At 42.4% G+C, this 13,950-nt stretch overlaps 1 protein-coding gene across 18 annotated transcripts in view; it reads left to right on the plus strand.

The window, feature by feature from the left end:
• Positions 1-13,950, plus strand: part of LOC124179126 (protein turtle-like) — a 172,889-nt gene that overhangs the window by 85,616 nt on the left and 73,323 nt on the right. For all 18 annotated transcript variants that reach the window (XM_046563234.1, XM_046563239.1, XM_046563242.1 and 15 more), the window contains exon 3: positions 2,172-2,207. The gene's annotated coding sequence lies outside the window, so the exon portion shown is untranslated. The remainder of the gene's footprint in view (positions 1-2,171; positions 2,208-13,950) is intronic.

Consider the following 13,950-nt stretch of genomic DNA (forward strand, 5'->3'; position numbering starts at 1 on the left):
GCTAATCGATCAGTTTCAGAACTAACGCTCTGCGCCAGCTCCCGATATTCGAACATGTTCCGGATCGCTCGATTTACCGGTTGGCACTCGTTTCGCTGAATATTTCACCGGGTTAATCACCAGAAGAGGTGCCCCGTCACTGCGTGCAGCCTTTCGCCTCATTCTTTATCATTGATCCGCGTTGCCGGGAGTCAAAATTTCCATACCGAACGGCCGTGTTTTTTGTGAAAAATTCTGATGTTCTACAACGTCGGATAGTATTGGACTGAGCTCGATTACCGTTAGGTTGACAACGAATAGAATTAGGTTGACATCGGACAGTATGGCATTAGCATCAGGTAGTGTTGGATTTGAATCATGTAACGTTAGATTCGCATGAAATAATGTTATATTGACATCAGATAGGGTTTGATTTAACATCGAGTGGCGATGGATAGACATCAAATAAAGCTAGAATCACATTAATTAATCTTATATCGACATCTGATAACGTGTGACGAACATCCGATCAGACAGTGTTATATTAACATCAGATACCGCTAGGTTGACAACAGATAGAGTTAAGTTGACATCGGACATTGTGGCCGTAACATCAGGTAGATTTCTATTCGCGTCAAGCAATATTATATTGACATCATACGGTTTTGACATCATGATGGGTTAGATTCACATGAAATAATGTTATATTGACATCAGATAGGGTGTGATTTAACATCGAGTGGTGATGTATTGACATCAAGTAGAGTCAGAATCACATTAATTAACGTTATATCGACATCCGACAACGTGTGATCAACTTCAGATCAGACAGTGTTGTATTGACATCGGATACCGTTGGGCCCACGTCTGGTAGCGTGAAAGTGACACCAGATTATAATCTACAGAATATCTCATCGTATTCTTCTCGTCTAGTTGCCGTGTTCAACGTGTCTGAATTTTTCCAGCTCGAATCCACAACGCTAGTTATTCCTATTTCTGCAACGAGCCCCCTATTTTGGCTTTCAGACAGCGTCAGCTAGCGTCCGGCAATAAGAGAAAAAGAGAGCATGAGGTCACGAGGGAGAAACAAAAGGAAGATTAAAGCCATAATTTGTCACGTGTGAGATAGGTGCGTCGAGTTGCACGCAAAGGGGGATGGAAACAATAAATAGGAGAAAAACCCGGTGGCTGTTGGGGAAGGGCTTCGTGTCTCAATGACATAAAGAAGACGAAGAAGTGGAAAAATAACAAAGAAATAGAGAAAGGACGGTGAAGTATGTAAGCCATATTCCGCCTCCGCGGCAGATCGGGAAACGAGGCTAAAATTAAACGCACCTTTGGACAGTTTGAACATTCGCGGTATCGTTGTGACAGCCCGACGACGCTGCCTCTTCGCACAAGGGTTGATTTCTGCGAGGTCTTTCTTCTCTCTGTTTTTATACGTCTAGCAGGGTGAAAGTAGTGGGCAAACATTTGGAAAGGAAAACAGTATAAACTGTTTCCCGCGCGTGGTACGTGTCACGTGGCTGACATGTTGACGGTTTCTTCTAGTTTATTGTTTTCTTATACTTGTACCGGTCCTTTCTTTCTTTCTTTCTTTCACTTTTCGAAAGAAACGAACGATTTGTTCTCGGACAGTCGACCCTTGTGGGAAATTTATTATTCCGCATCAATCAATTCCTTCAATATAATCTGTACACCAATTGTCACAAATTCCTCACCCATAATTTGCTCGATGCTTTTCAGCTATCGATTTCTCACCCCTCTTTAGTCAAGACGAGACGACGGATGGCAAGGACGGAGAATAAAAGAGAAACAACGAAAAGTTTTTCAAACTTCCGACAGCTTCCTTATTATAGTCAACGTTGTACACGAAAGATTCAACGATAAGATAGCCGGCTCGCAAGACTGGGTGATGGGGATTATATATCGCCTGGCCTTTCACCGCTAGTCCGAACCAAGTTCCTCGAGATTGTCAGAGTCTAACGGCTAATGGCAGATTACACTACGTCTGAACGACTTATCTTCAATCGCGGAATGAATATTAATTATTATTATTTTTTTTTTCTTTTTTTTTTTTATTTCATCCATCAGGAAATCACCGAAATGAAGTCTTTCATTTTTGGGAATAGCCAGTTTTTCACACTGCCCGAAGTTCTTCACTAATTTCTTCTCTCTATTTTTCATTTCAGATTCGAACGACGGATCTGAACGGAATTTCGTATTTGGTAAGTCGCTCGATCTTTTAACCGATCCAACAATCGGATTATAATGTAAGCATAAAAAACGAATGTTTGGAACGCAGTAAAGAAAGAGGATTAAACTTTTATCAAATTCACGAGTTCGTGCGGCATGCGATCGTAAATGCTATAAAAAAATTCAATTAGCATTCTCCGACCGATGTTTGGGCTTTAAAGAAAAATGTCGAAAGATATTGACATGGTACAAAGATAGATTTGACGAGCGGTTTTACGTTGGATTCGCCATAACCCGATCTGGCGGTCGTTTCCATCGCTGTGCAGCTTTTCATTTCTTTCTCTCTTTTTTTTTTTTTTTTTTTCATCTCCCCTTCTCCTTCTCTCAGCATCGCGGAGCGACGACTAAAAGGATCCGACTCCGGCGTCCGGCGTTAAATCGTCCGTAAAACTATGAAATACACTGTAAATAATCAAGCGATTAATGTCCCGTAAGCTCGTATACAGCTGACTAGACCGGTTCGATGAAGTTATTTTATTTATAAGCGACGTAAAAATAGCGAAATTCGCAGAGTAGAGAAGAGGAAGAAAAACTTACGCCTCCGAGGATCGTATAAAATACAACCATAAGTAGGGTTGAAAAGTTATTCGCTGTATTCCTCCTTCTCTCTCTCTCTCTCTCGCTCTCTCGCTCTTCCGCTTCCTTCTTTATATTCTAAACGCTTTTTGTTCCTCGATATTTTTCCTTCGCGCATATGAAAAGTTTCTTTGATACAGGCGAACGTATCGGCAAGGAAATTTTCAATTGTTCAAAATAGCTTGTCGCGAACTTCAAAGAGGTCGCGGAGACTCGATACGTACGGGCTCTTAAAGCTTGTCACGAACAGCGTGTTTATTTTCAAAAGCTGCCGCATAAACCTGCGGGGACAACAACAAAAACCCTGACAAACTTTCCGGCTGGTTTGACGAATAGGTGAGAGCTCGAACAATCTATCCTTTACTGGCGGGAGCGAAGACGCGAAGAATGATATTTTCCAACGGGGGTGATAAATATACAAAGCCGAAGGAAGGCAAGGCAGGCGCCGAAGGACACCGACTACCCTCTGTAATTTATTATTCCCCAGGACTTTCCTCCGAATTGCGTCACGCCTGTCGTTACCAATTCATTTCCTTCCGAAAATTCTTTGCCAGATTTCAATATCCTCTTTTGTACCCCTCGCCTCTTTCTTTATTCACCCTCAACGCGAACTAATATAAATTTATAAAACGATCGTAGTTCCATTTCACGCTGATTCCCATTTTTAATTAATTCCCAACGCTTGGATATGAATACATGTTTTTTTTTTTTTTTCTTTCTTTTTCAACGCCAGTTATGTCTTACGATTACAGCGAAAGACAATATATTTTTACTACACTTCACTACAATTAGAGTATAATATAACGCGTTCAACGTTGTTTAGAACTTGTCTTTCGTAAATATGGTGGCTTTTACCATATTTACGTTTACGCAATTACATTCTTCACGACAATTATCTTTAACGTTATTATCAACGTTAAAGACAGTCTTTGTCGTCACGATTTTCGCTAAAAATCGTTACATCTGTAATGCGAACGGCGTTTCGAAATTTTTGGCCACGATAATTTTAGTTACAGATTTGATAATAACTTTGAGAAACGGGATTTCAAACGTTTTGTACCACGTTTAGTTTATCTATTAATTCCAGAGTTTCTAGAGTCATTCGCGCGATTCGATACATCGTACAGAGAATAAACTAGAGAAAAGCTGATGATCACGTGTTTATTCGGAGTGGTATTGACAAAGTTGAAGGAAACAAAGTGAAAATAAAAGAGAAAAAAAAAAAAAATATTCGATGACACAACTCGTAGGGAGAAAAGAGGATCGCGAACCTTCACGGTCGGGTAAATAAATCACGTCGTCTCGGTCGCGAAACGTCCTGGTGGAGAGAAGGAGTTTGGCATGCGAGCGGAGTGGATGTATGCATGAAACGCGTTGCTGGTCTCGTCTGTACACAGAGTTTCGAAAGCAATGGCTGGGTGTCAGTCAGACGGGGTGGCGAACCCGTCGAAAAGGTCGAACGTCGAAGTTGCAGGGCCCGTCAAACGTCACCCCGATATCCCGGCCCTATTTCCCAGCTCCGACAATCCCCGTCTGGCTCCGAACGCGTCTTCTCGATTTCCCGTTCAGCCCCCAACCGCAAGGTCGGCGCAAGGTCGCCACCCCGTTGAAATGTTTTGAAGGGGTGGAAAAAGTGCCGGATCTTTCTCCCGACGCGACGCAGGGGAAGAGAAGAGCGACGATCGCGGCGGTAATTAATCGAGATCGCAAGGTTGCGGTTAAATTTTTCACACGCGGGAGCAACGCGGAACCGCCACTGCGGAAGGGTAGGTAATTTCTAAAAGTGGAACAAGCCACGCTACTGTTTCCAACTACGCTCAAGACGGAGATTAGGGAAACTCGGTCGGCCCCTTTGTCGCCGTGCAAAAGCACACGGCGTAATCGGTCCTCTAATGAGAATCGTACTTGGCTCGTGTCGGGCACTGAGGGAGGCAAATAGCTGGGGCGGTTACGGCGCGCTACAACAATGGCCAAGATTAACCAATAACCAACCCCGTATCTGCCGGGTCGCACGGGAATCATCCACGGGAATTCCACGACCCGGGGAAACTCGGGGGAGATCTCGAGGATGCCGAGGAAAAAGGCTTCTCTTCCCCGGGGTCAAGTTTCGCTTCAATTCGCTTCTGCCGGGATTGAAATCGAACGGACAAATCGTCGTTTCCGCCCCGATTTTCCTCCTCGTCGTCATCGTCATCTTCTTCTTCTTCTTCTTCTTCTCTGATTCGCTATACTTATCCGTGAAAATTTTTCACCCACGTAGCCATCGCCGGGGAAAAACTGTAATCATCGTGATTTCACAGCAATTTTAACGACGTCCGGGAAAATTTGACGGGGAAGTTGAGTCGGGTGAATGAATACAAGGGAGATATTCTCGATGATCCTGAGGGAGTCTCGACTCTTGAAAACCGGCCAGACAGAAACAGGATCGATAGAATCCCGCTCGGAAGTAGCAATTGAAGACCTCGTCCCGAGGACAGCTTAAGTCAATTTCATTCGCTTTTAGGGTTATTCCGTATTCTTGATTTTTCATCCCTTTTAACTAAGCCTCTTTTTCGGATTTCCAAGAAAAAAAATCCTCTTCTGTTTACTCGCGGAAGGATTTCTCACTGTTCATTTATTCGTCAGTCTTTGTTGGCTCAAGTTGCTAACTTCGAACGCGCGGCGGCAGGGAGTTCGAATCTAAAATATTTCGACTTGATATTTTGCTACAGCGGAGAACGTTTGGTTGAAAAAGATGAAATGATCGTCGATAAAGATAAAAAAAAAAAAAAAAAACAGCTATTTACGATTTCGCAAGTCTTCGTAACTGGCATTATCAGGAACAGTCAATCCACGGTGTATCGAATTATCCATGATAGAAACAAAGGCACGTTTCGAGTAGCTCGCACTTCTTGCTTCGATTGAAATAAATTGCTCTCGGGTATTTGTATACCTTGTGATATCTTGTTCGTGTAAAGGAATCGCCAATCAGAAATCGGAAAGACAAACTATCAGTAAACCTCTCCTCCGGTTTCGGGGGGTGAAACAATCTTGGCGAAAGCCTGAAACGTCTTTTTGAAACTTTAAAATACCAATTTAAAAAATCGTCAAGATCGAATCTATCGTTCCATATTTTATAAACGCCGACGAGCGAGGTTGCGCGGTAATAACGGAAATCAAAGATTCACGTCCGGTTTTGGTCAATACTCAGACTGCGAACCAGGCAGGTAGCGCAAAAATAGCCCGCTGCAGTCTGGCGGTTATGACGTGGAAACAGACTGCAGCATTCGCGCGGTGCTGCGGCTGCAGGTGAAGGTTGTTTGCACTGCAGTTAAAACTTTCAGGCTAATATTAACGCGGTAGAATTGGGTCAGCGTTGCACCAACGCCTTGTGCTTGACCCGCACGGCGAGCGCAGTTTCTAGGCTAGATTCCGACGTCGGTGAATTCCGTAGCGACGTCACGACGCGTGACGTCCTTACTTGAAAACCGAGCTTTTTTATCGGTGAGTTCAAGACGAGCTTGGGAACCGGAACCTGAATTACGGAATACCTAATGGAGGCGGGAGAGAGAGAGAGAGAGAGAGAGAGAGAGAGAGAGAGTGAGAGAGTGAGAGAGAACGGTTTATGAGACGGAGAAAAAGCTCTCAGCCTCAGAGCCACCGGCTGAGGATTTTATTTCCTGTTTTCTTTGCTGCCCCTTTGATTTATGTATCGAGCTGCTCTTATTACGAATACAGATGCGGTCGTGGCGTGTGCTTGCACCCTGAGCTTTATATAGCTGTACACTGTACAGGCATTAAGCTCTGGATGAAATAATACAAACAATTTGTCAACCGGATAACACGAGTGGAACTGGGCCGGATATTTCCTACTCCCGGTTATTTATCGACATAATATTATATCCCTCCCGGCGTCGCTATTAACGTTTCTCGAGAAAAAGACTCAACCTGTCCGCCGCAGATGACCGGTCCAGTTAATTATCCGGAAAACTACCGCGCCAAAATGACTAAAACATTCGCCGCTCTCAAACATCGCCATGTACCGGTCGGCACAAGTTACTTTGTGCCTCTTGTGACTCGCAAAATCTGCACTTACGGTACGTGAGATATTTTCATATTTATTTCGTTGCTTCTTTTTTTTTTTTTTTTTTTCACAACCGATAAATACCGACCTTAAGCAGTTTCTTAGAAGCAAATACGTCTCGTAGAAATGCAAATGAAAACTGATTTCGTCTGGTTTTAACCCCCGATTAACTCGGCAATATTTTCAATCTGTTTGCGAAAATGTTCGTAAAGCCGAACTTGACAGTTCTTGTCTTGATCGTTGTATATTGTAACAAGAATAAATTTCAGTGATTACGATATTTTGTAATCGATACGAAATACTGGGTCAAGTAGTCAAGACTCCCGCTTATACCTACTTAATATTAGAAGAGCTAGCTGCAGCCGGTTTTTAAATCGAGTGGCTGCAGACTAGCGGCGTCAGCTTATCGAGATTGGATTGTGGCCGCGATCCCGGCTTCAGTTATTCAGCAAAAGCCTCTTTTACTGCCCTCATTCATAATTTTCCCTAATTTTCATCCATTCTTGATTCGCTTTTAATTTATTTTCGCCAAGATGTACGGAAGAAAGCTGGATTTTCACCCTTTCAGTTTTTTCTTTGACACGAAAGTGCAATTACACGTTTCTTGTGTTTTTTATTTTTTTTTTTTTTTGTGTTTTTGACGCTGAATACGAATCTGATGTCAAAAGCTTTATAAAACTAAAAACAACCCTGAAAATGGGATGAAAACGGGGTGAATTATCAACATTGTTTTAGACAGTTTTCTTGAATGAGATTTAAATGAATATTTATTTTGAGACAGTACGATTTTAAGCCGAGAATAGGTGCAACCCCCGATACTATCTATATGCACCCCTAATAAAGGTGAAAACTACCCCATGCATTGAATTGTGTAAATCTGACGTCCATTCTGAGATCTCTGTGAAACAACGAATTCCAAGCGCTTTCAGTATACGTTTATTATATCAAATTTCTCCGCTAACGAATTACATTCATGAAAATATGTGTTTTTTTTCATATGCTTATAACAATTATAAGCAATTATGGATTTACAAAAAATCGACATTTGAAGTAACTGTTATACCTATAAGTGTTGATAATGTATTTAATTATCGCACATAAAGAATCCATGGAAATCAAGTAATCCAAAGTCAGAGTGCATTTTTGAAAATCACTTTATACTCGTTGAGCTGAAGTTTTAATCAGTATAACAGAAAACGTTAGGTTTGCGTCAAAAATGTATTCTGCTAGACGCTTTGCTTCTTAACTGAATTTATCTCTATAATTCACTTTACTGAGAGAAAAAAAGGATTCCCGGTCTTATAAAATTCATTTCTCATACCGAACTTGTACGTACGACCGACTTTAAAATTTCATGAATTTCATACAGGCGAAAGTGATTCGAATATAACACTTGAACCGATCTAAAGTGAACTGTAGAGACTTCAAATAACGTATCGTAAACCAAGTTTAGATGAATTCAAGTGGCTTCACATAAACGGAAGTGAATGTGAATGATTCGTCTCTAAGAGTAACCACTCAAAAAACTTCTCGCATGGCAAGTGAAAGACGATTTTTTTTTATATTTTTTTTTTTTTTCGAATACGGCATAATAATTGTAACGAATTTATCAAAAAGAAGCGCATTTCAAGCCGTTACTCGTTGAGTTCCCGGCTAGCGTCGGAGGTTATTTCGACGGTGGGCGATTAGCATCGTCAACGTTTCGTCGTCGCGTTGCCCCAAAAACGGTGGGACTGCGGGGAGGAGTCTGAAGGGGTGAGGGTGAGGGTGAGGCAGGCGTCGGGGGCGCTCGATTGTTTACCCTCTCTCGCATTTACGGTACCACCACGCTAGGCTGTGATCTAGGCTAGGTCATCCGAGTCGCTCTCAGCCAGCGAGAGAGAGAGAGAGAGAGCGAGGAGGAGGAGCGAGGGAGGGAGGAAGAGAGCTTACGAGCTTTACGCGCCGCAGGGAACGCGGCGGCCGCTCAGCTCGGCTCGGTTCGACTCGGCTCTGCTTGGCGTGACGTCATTTGAGCTTTACCGGGGGTTGGGGCGGGCAGTGACGTCACTGTGAGCGCGTAGGGGCGCCTTTATCGACCGAGCAAGAGGGAAAAAGAAAACGAGAACGACGGGCGAGGGGGCGGAATTGGGTGGGGGTGGGGCTCTACCGAAAACTCGGCCCTGCCGCGAACTGCGCGCGTATAATCTTGCCCTTTTTACGCCCTTCGACTCGGCTCGCTTCTCTTCGGCTACGACTGGCAATGGGCGCGGGAAAACGTCTCGTGGATTCCTCCCTCTCGAAGTGTACAAACCCGAGAGGATGGGACAGGGATCTCATCCTCTTCGACTCTTGAACCTTTTCCTTATACCCCTCGCCTAACAGAATGCTGCGCTATATCAGCTAACAAGAGGTAGGTACAGGAATTATCCTTCATCCCTTCGACGTTGTTATGTCATCGCACGGCTTAAGGCATCCCGCCCCTTTCACATCCTGCCTTAGTCCTGCTGGAAGGAACGAACCTGGCCACGTAGCGCAGAGTCACTCGAGTATTGCCCTCGAATCGAAACGAGGGAAAATAAAAGGGAGGTGAAGGATTATACTGAACCTGTATTTAATGCGACCGAGCATATTTTCATGGTAAATTATGCACTTTCAGCGTACCCTGTTCACGTACCTATAACTTTACTTTTCTCTCGTCACCGGGTTTTCGGTAGGTACGATACGATTGTTACGAGTAATAGGTGGATTTTTAATTTAAACCCCAGTTTTCGTACTTTTTACTTGAAACGAAAAAATAAATGGAATTTTCTATTGACAGAACAACCCGAATGTCGAATTTTTATAGACGCGAAAATCTTCTTCGTGGAATTTAAAAGTGTCGAAAGTTCAAGTATAGAAAATTAAAAATATTGAAAGTCGAAATTCAAAAAGATGGTATATAAAAAGGTCAAAACGTATAATGGCAAAATCGAGAATCTGAATACGATTCCAGAGTTTGATATTCTATGATCTGACCTTTCTGTTCTTTTACCCCTCCATACTTCGATTTTTAACGTTTCAAAGTTTTATAAATCAAGTTTCCGCTTCTTTAAAAATTCAATATTGTAGCCCTTCGATTTTTTGATTCTTCTATACTTTCATCCCCGTCCAATTCATCCAATCGCTAATTCTAACTTGTTGTTTATCCAAACTTTCGGACGAACTAAACCAATTCTTCCAACGCCTGATTCCCCCCTTTCAAATCCTGAATACAGATCTCGTAGGTACTGTGCCAAATTCTATGGGGACTAATAAAAAATTGGAGAAATTGGATCGAGTTTGAGAGACTCTTGGCCACTTTTTAACAGGGAGTTGTAGAAGTTTGAAAAGTTTCGTGGCGCATCGCTGACCGAGTGCTCGATTTTTCATCAAAGTTTTATCGGGACTGGGATAAAAGTCTTTTCACCGGAATTCGCGGGTGTGCCGCGAGATCATGGCTTCGAAATTTGAAGAGCTGCGCTTTGTCGCCGTGTTCTGAAAATTTCTTGTTCGATTATTATTCACGCCAGAAAATGAATCAACCTATAATCATCGTCGGTAGCTATGAAATGAGAAAATCTCCCCGCGTCACTGTAAACCTGCAGTGTCACGCCTAGAGTAAACAGCGCATAAAACTAATTAAAACTGCTTACATTTCCGTAGAAAATATGCACAAAGTTGACGGTGTATAGTAATTAACACGTGACACGGTCTTGTAATTAAGATTTCTGCTCGATGCGGAGACTGAAACATTCTTTGAATCGGTTTTGTAAATCAATTTCAACCTCCGGTAACACGACTAACGTCGTATAATTATTCGACGGTAAAAATTAAGCTGGATTTGTGAAAGATTCGAAAGATTATCAAATTAAAATGTCACGCAAATGCAGACTCGTGACACGTGCACGGTGAGGATCAGAATTGCCGTGAATATAATTTACAAGAGCGTCGTTTAAATTTAAAAAATCAGCTTAAATTACGGCGCTCTCTCGTTTCGGGTTGCTGTTTGCGGTCTCGAACTGTGGTTTGTGAAATACTCCTCTTCGTAATCCTGCAGAGAGGAAGAAATCTGCAGGAGGAACTCTCGGCGTTGAATTGCACGAAAAAACGAGCCGCTCCGAATCCCCTGAAATCTTTTATTAGTTTTCACCGCGGGCTTCGCCCACCTGCAGCAATTGAAACCAATTAATTTCAGCATGATCAATAATTCAGGAGATAGCTTTTTTTGTAACCTGGTTAAAACGGCAGCGAGCTTTTCGGACGTCTTTGAAAAAACACTTTGCAGGTTCGAAGAAATAAAAGCAAAGTATTTTCACTACGTGTACGGTATCTGTTTATACTCCTCTGATCGTGGAGGCGATTCATAGCCGAAAATAATTCAAATTCAACGATAGAGCTGATCTGGCAAAGCTTTCGCAAGTTTTAAGTGAGTTTTGAGAATTTTGTTCGCGGTTGCGAGATAGGAAGGAAGAACCGTAGTTCCATTTTTTCATTCACGCCCAGAAACTGAAACGTGCTTCGTCGACGAATTCCTTGACTCGTTTTCCTTCCCGGCGATATAAAAATTCGCATAAACAGCGCAAATACCCGATTTTACATCTTTCACCGGTCAAAAAAGCTCTGGTTTTTCCCTCGCAGTTCGGAAAAGGACGCTGAAATTTTATGCAGCGTATATCCGAGATCCGCAGTCCTGGTTACGAACTCTTCCTGCCTGCTAAGCTTTTCATTTAGTCCTCATTTCACTGCCGGGTAAATCTCACGTGGTCGACCAATTGCTCTAAAGTCCTGCAAAGCTATATCCTACCTACGGTGCTCGCGAAATCGCTGCTGCTGAGCTTTGAGTCTTGCGAGTCGACTCGAGACTCCGAGGAGTTCACGGAGTCGAGTAAATGGTCCGATGACCGCAATTAGGCGGTCAGTCTTCCATTCCATCTTTATCGGGGCGACCGGAATTCTCAAATCGAACACGTACCTCACCCTTCGATCGATCCTCGACTCTCGCTACGTGAAACACAGTATAAAAGAATTCTCTCCCGGTGTGGAAATTCGGTCTCAATGTCAATGGTTCGTGAAAATGCATAGAATTCGGATGTGAATTTTTTGAAACTTTTTTGAACCGTCCAATTTTTGAACATGAAATCATGTCTCACCTATTTTTACAATTTTCTTGATTAAACTTGACTGAAGATGTTTTCTTGGATTTGAATGGATTGAGAAGGTTTCGTGAACTATCAAGAATGAATAAGCTCAATCCTTTGAATCGAAAATAAGGAAATTAAAAGCAGAAAAATCGTTTCAAAAAATTACCGATCATGTTATTTGCGCCGATGATGTTGGTAAACACGAATGAAATAACATTGTAACTATAATGATATAAAAACGAACATGAGCAATGCTTGAAAAGGTTTTACAATCGGGACAGATAAAATGATTAAATTCTGGTGCTGTTCGTCCGATTTAAATCTTTCGTGCTTCAAAAAAAAAATTTAGAGCTGTGATAAAAAATTTGTCCGAGGTCTGAAAAAATCACCAAGTCTTTTACGAAGTTTCGTTGGTAGAAATTCAGATCAACAGAAGGCTACGATAGATCCTTGAGAAGAGAAAAAAAATTCAAACCATTTTCGTAATTTCTCATTCATCATGCAGACGCCTCGAGAATCGTAAACGTCTTGTTTGAATACAATCTAACAAATACGTCACGCTGAGAAAGCGTGAAATTTTTGGGGCGAAAAGTTATCCCCGCGTCCTAATACTCGTATCGATGTAACGGAACTGATTGCGAGTTCCGTAATAACGAAGACGGCGTAGTCGGAGACTCTTCGTTGGGGAATTTGAACTCTTGAGAGTTTCGGAAGCCTCTCCGTGACCTCTGGCCGGCGGATTTCGACCGTCGCGGAGTGCAAAATTGAGTTAGAAACGCGACGGACTACCGAGCGAAGAAGAAGAAGAAGAAGAAGAAGAAGAAGAAGAAGAAGAAGAAGAAGAAGACGACGGGGGTGGAACGGAACTCGCCTCGGAAGCACCGAAAGCCGCCGGATCGAGTCCCCGAAGAAATAAAGCTGAAATTATTGGGAGCGGCACGAACTCCGGGCGTCGTCGCGTACCTCGGGAAAAAGGGAACCGGCTTTCAAGATTGAGGTCTGTCGAACGGTGATTTAATAATCCCGACCCCGGTCCCAGGCCGACCCCCGTCGACGTAGTCGATATTACTGTTTTTATTCAATGTATATATTTCCTGTCTCTCGTTTTTTCTTCCTCCCCTTATTCCCCTCCGTCCACCCCTTCTCCCTGCTTCCATTTTTACTCCATTCTCTTACGGTCCTCCAGCGATATCGACGCAAAGCGGAAGCTGCGTATCTCTGTCGCTATATTCAAGTCCTTCGTGGTGCAGACTGCAGTTCCCACGGGATCATCTCAACGGTGTCCCGCATTCCGTTTGCTTCGCGATACGGTGACCTGGATGCCCAAACGATATGCGGGAAAATTTTGTCACGATTTTAAGGACGTTTTTGTCGTAAGAGCGAAGCTTTTTTTGTTTTTGTTTCTTATATAGTACAATTTTTGTGAAAAACAGTAACTCAAAAAGTGTTGGTAAACCGATGTTGAAAAAAATTGCGAGTGTATTTCAGAACTGGAAAAACAGTTTAAAAAATCGGTAATCAAATCGGAGATGAAAAAATAGAAATAAACGAGGTTCCACTCCGAATCATACCTGAAAATCTTTCGCTTCGGAAACCGAATGTTTTTTTTTTTTTTCTTGTTTCAGAAAAATCATAGTGTGAAGACGAGTCATTTAAAACATTTGAAAAAATTTCTCGGAAGCTTTTCAGGGGTCGTACTAGCGTATCAAACATCCTTGGTGAACTTAAAAAATGTCATGATAAAGCGTTTACTGAGTTGGCGTGAAAAGCCCCATAGACATATAAAAATTGCACTACGTAACATATTGGGTTAATAGTCATCATATTTATGTCGAGTCAACGCTCCAATTGGTCATTCAAATTTTTTGGAAGAACTGTTTTACAGACGAAGTAAAGTGAAACGGTGAAAAAATGATAATTTTTAAACAACCAAAT

This window comes from Neodiprion fabricii, chromosome 3 (genome assembly GCF_021155785.1).
Source record: "Neodiprion fabricii isolate iyNeoFabr1 chromosome 3, iyNeoFabr1.1, whole genome shotgun sequence".
NCBI lineage: Eukaryota > Metazoa > Arthropoda > Insecta > Hymenoptera > Diprionidae > Neodiprion > Neodiprion fabricii.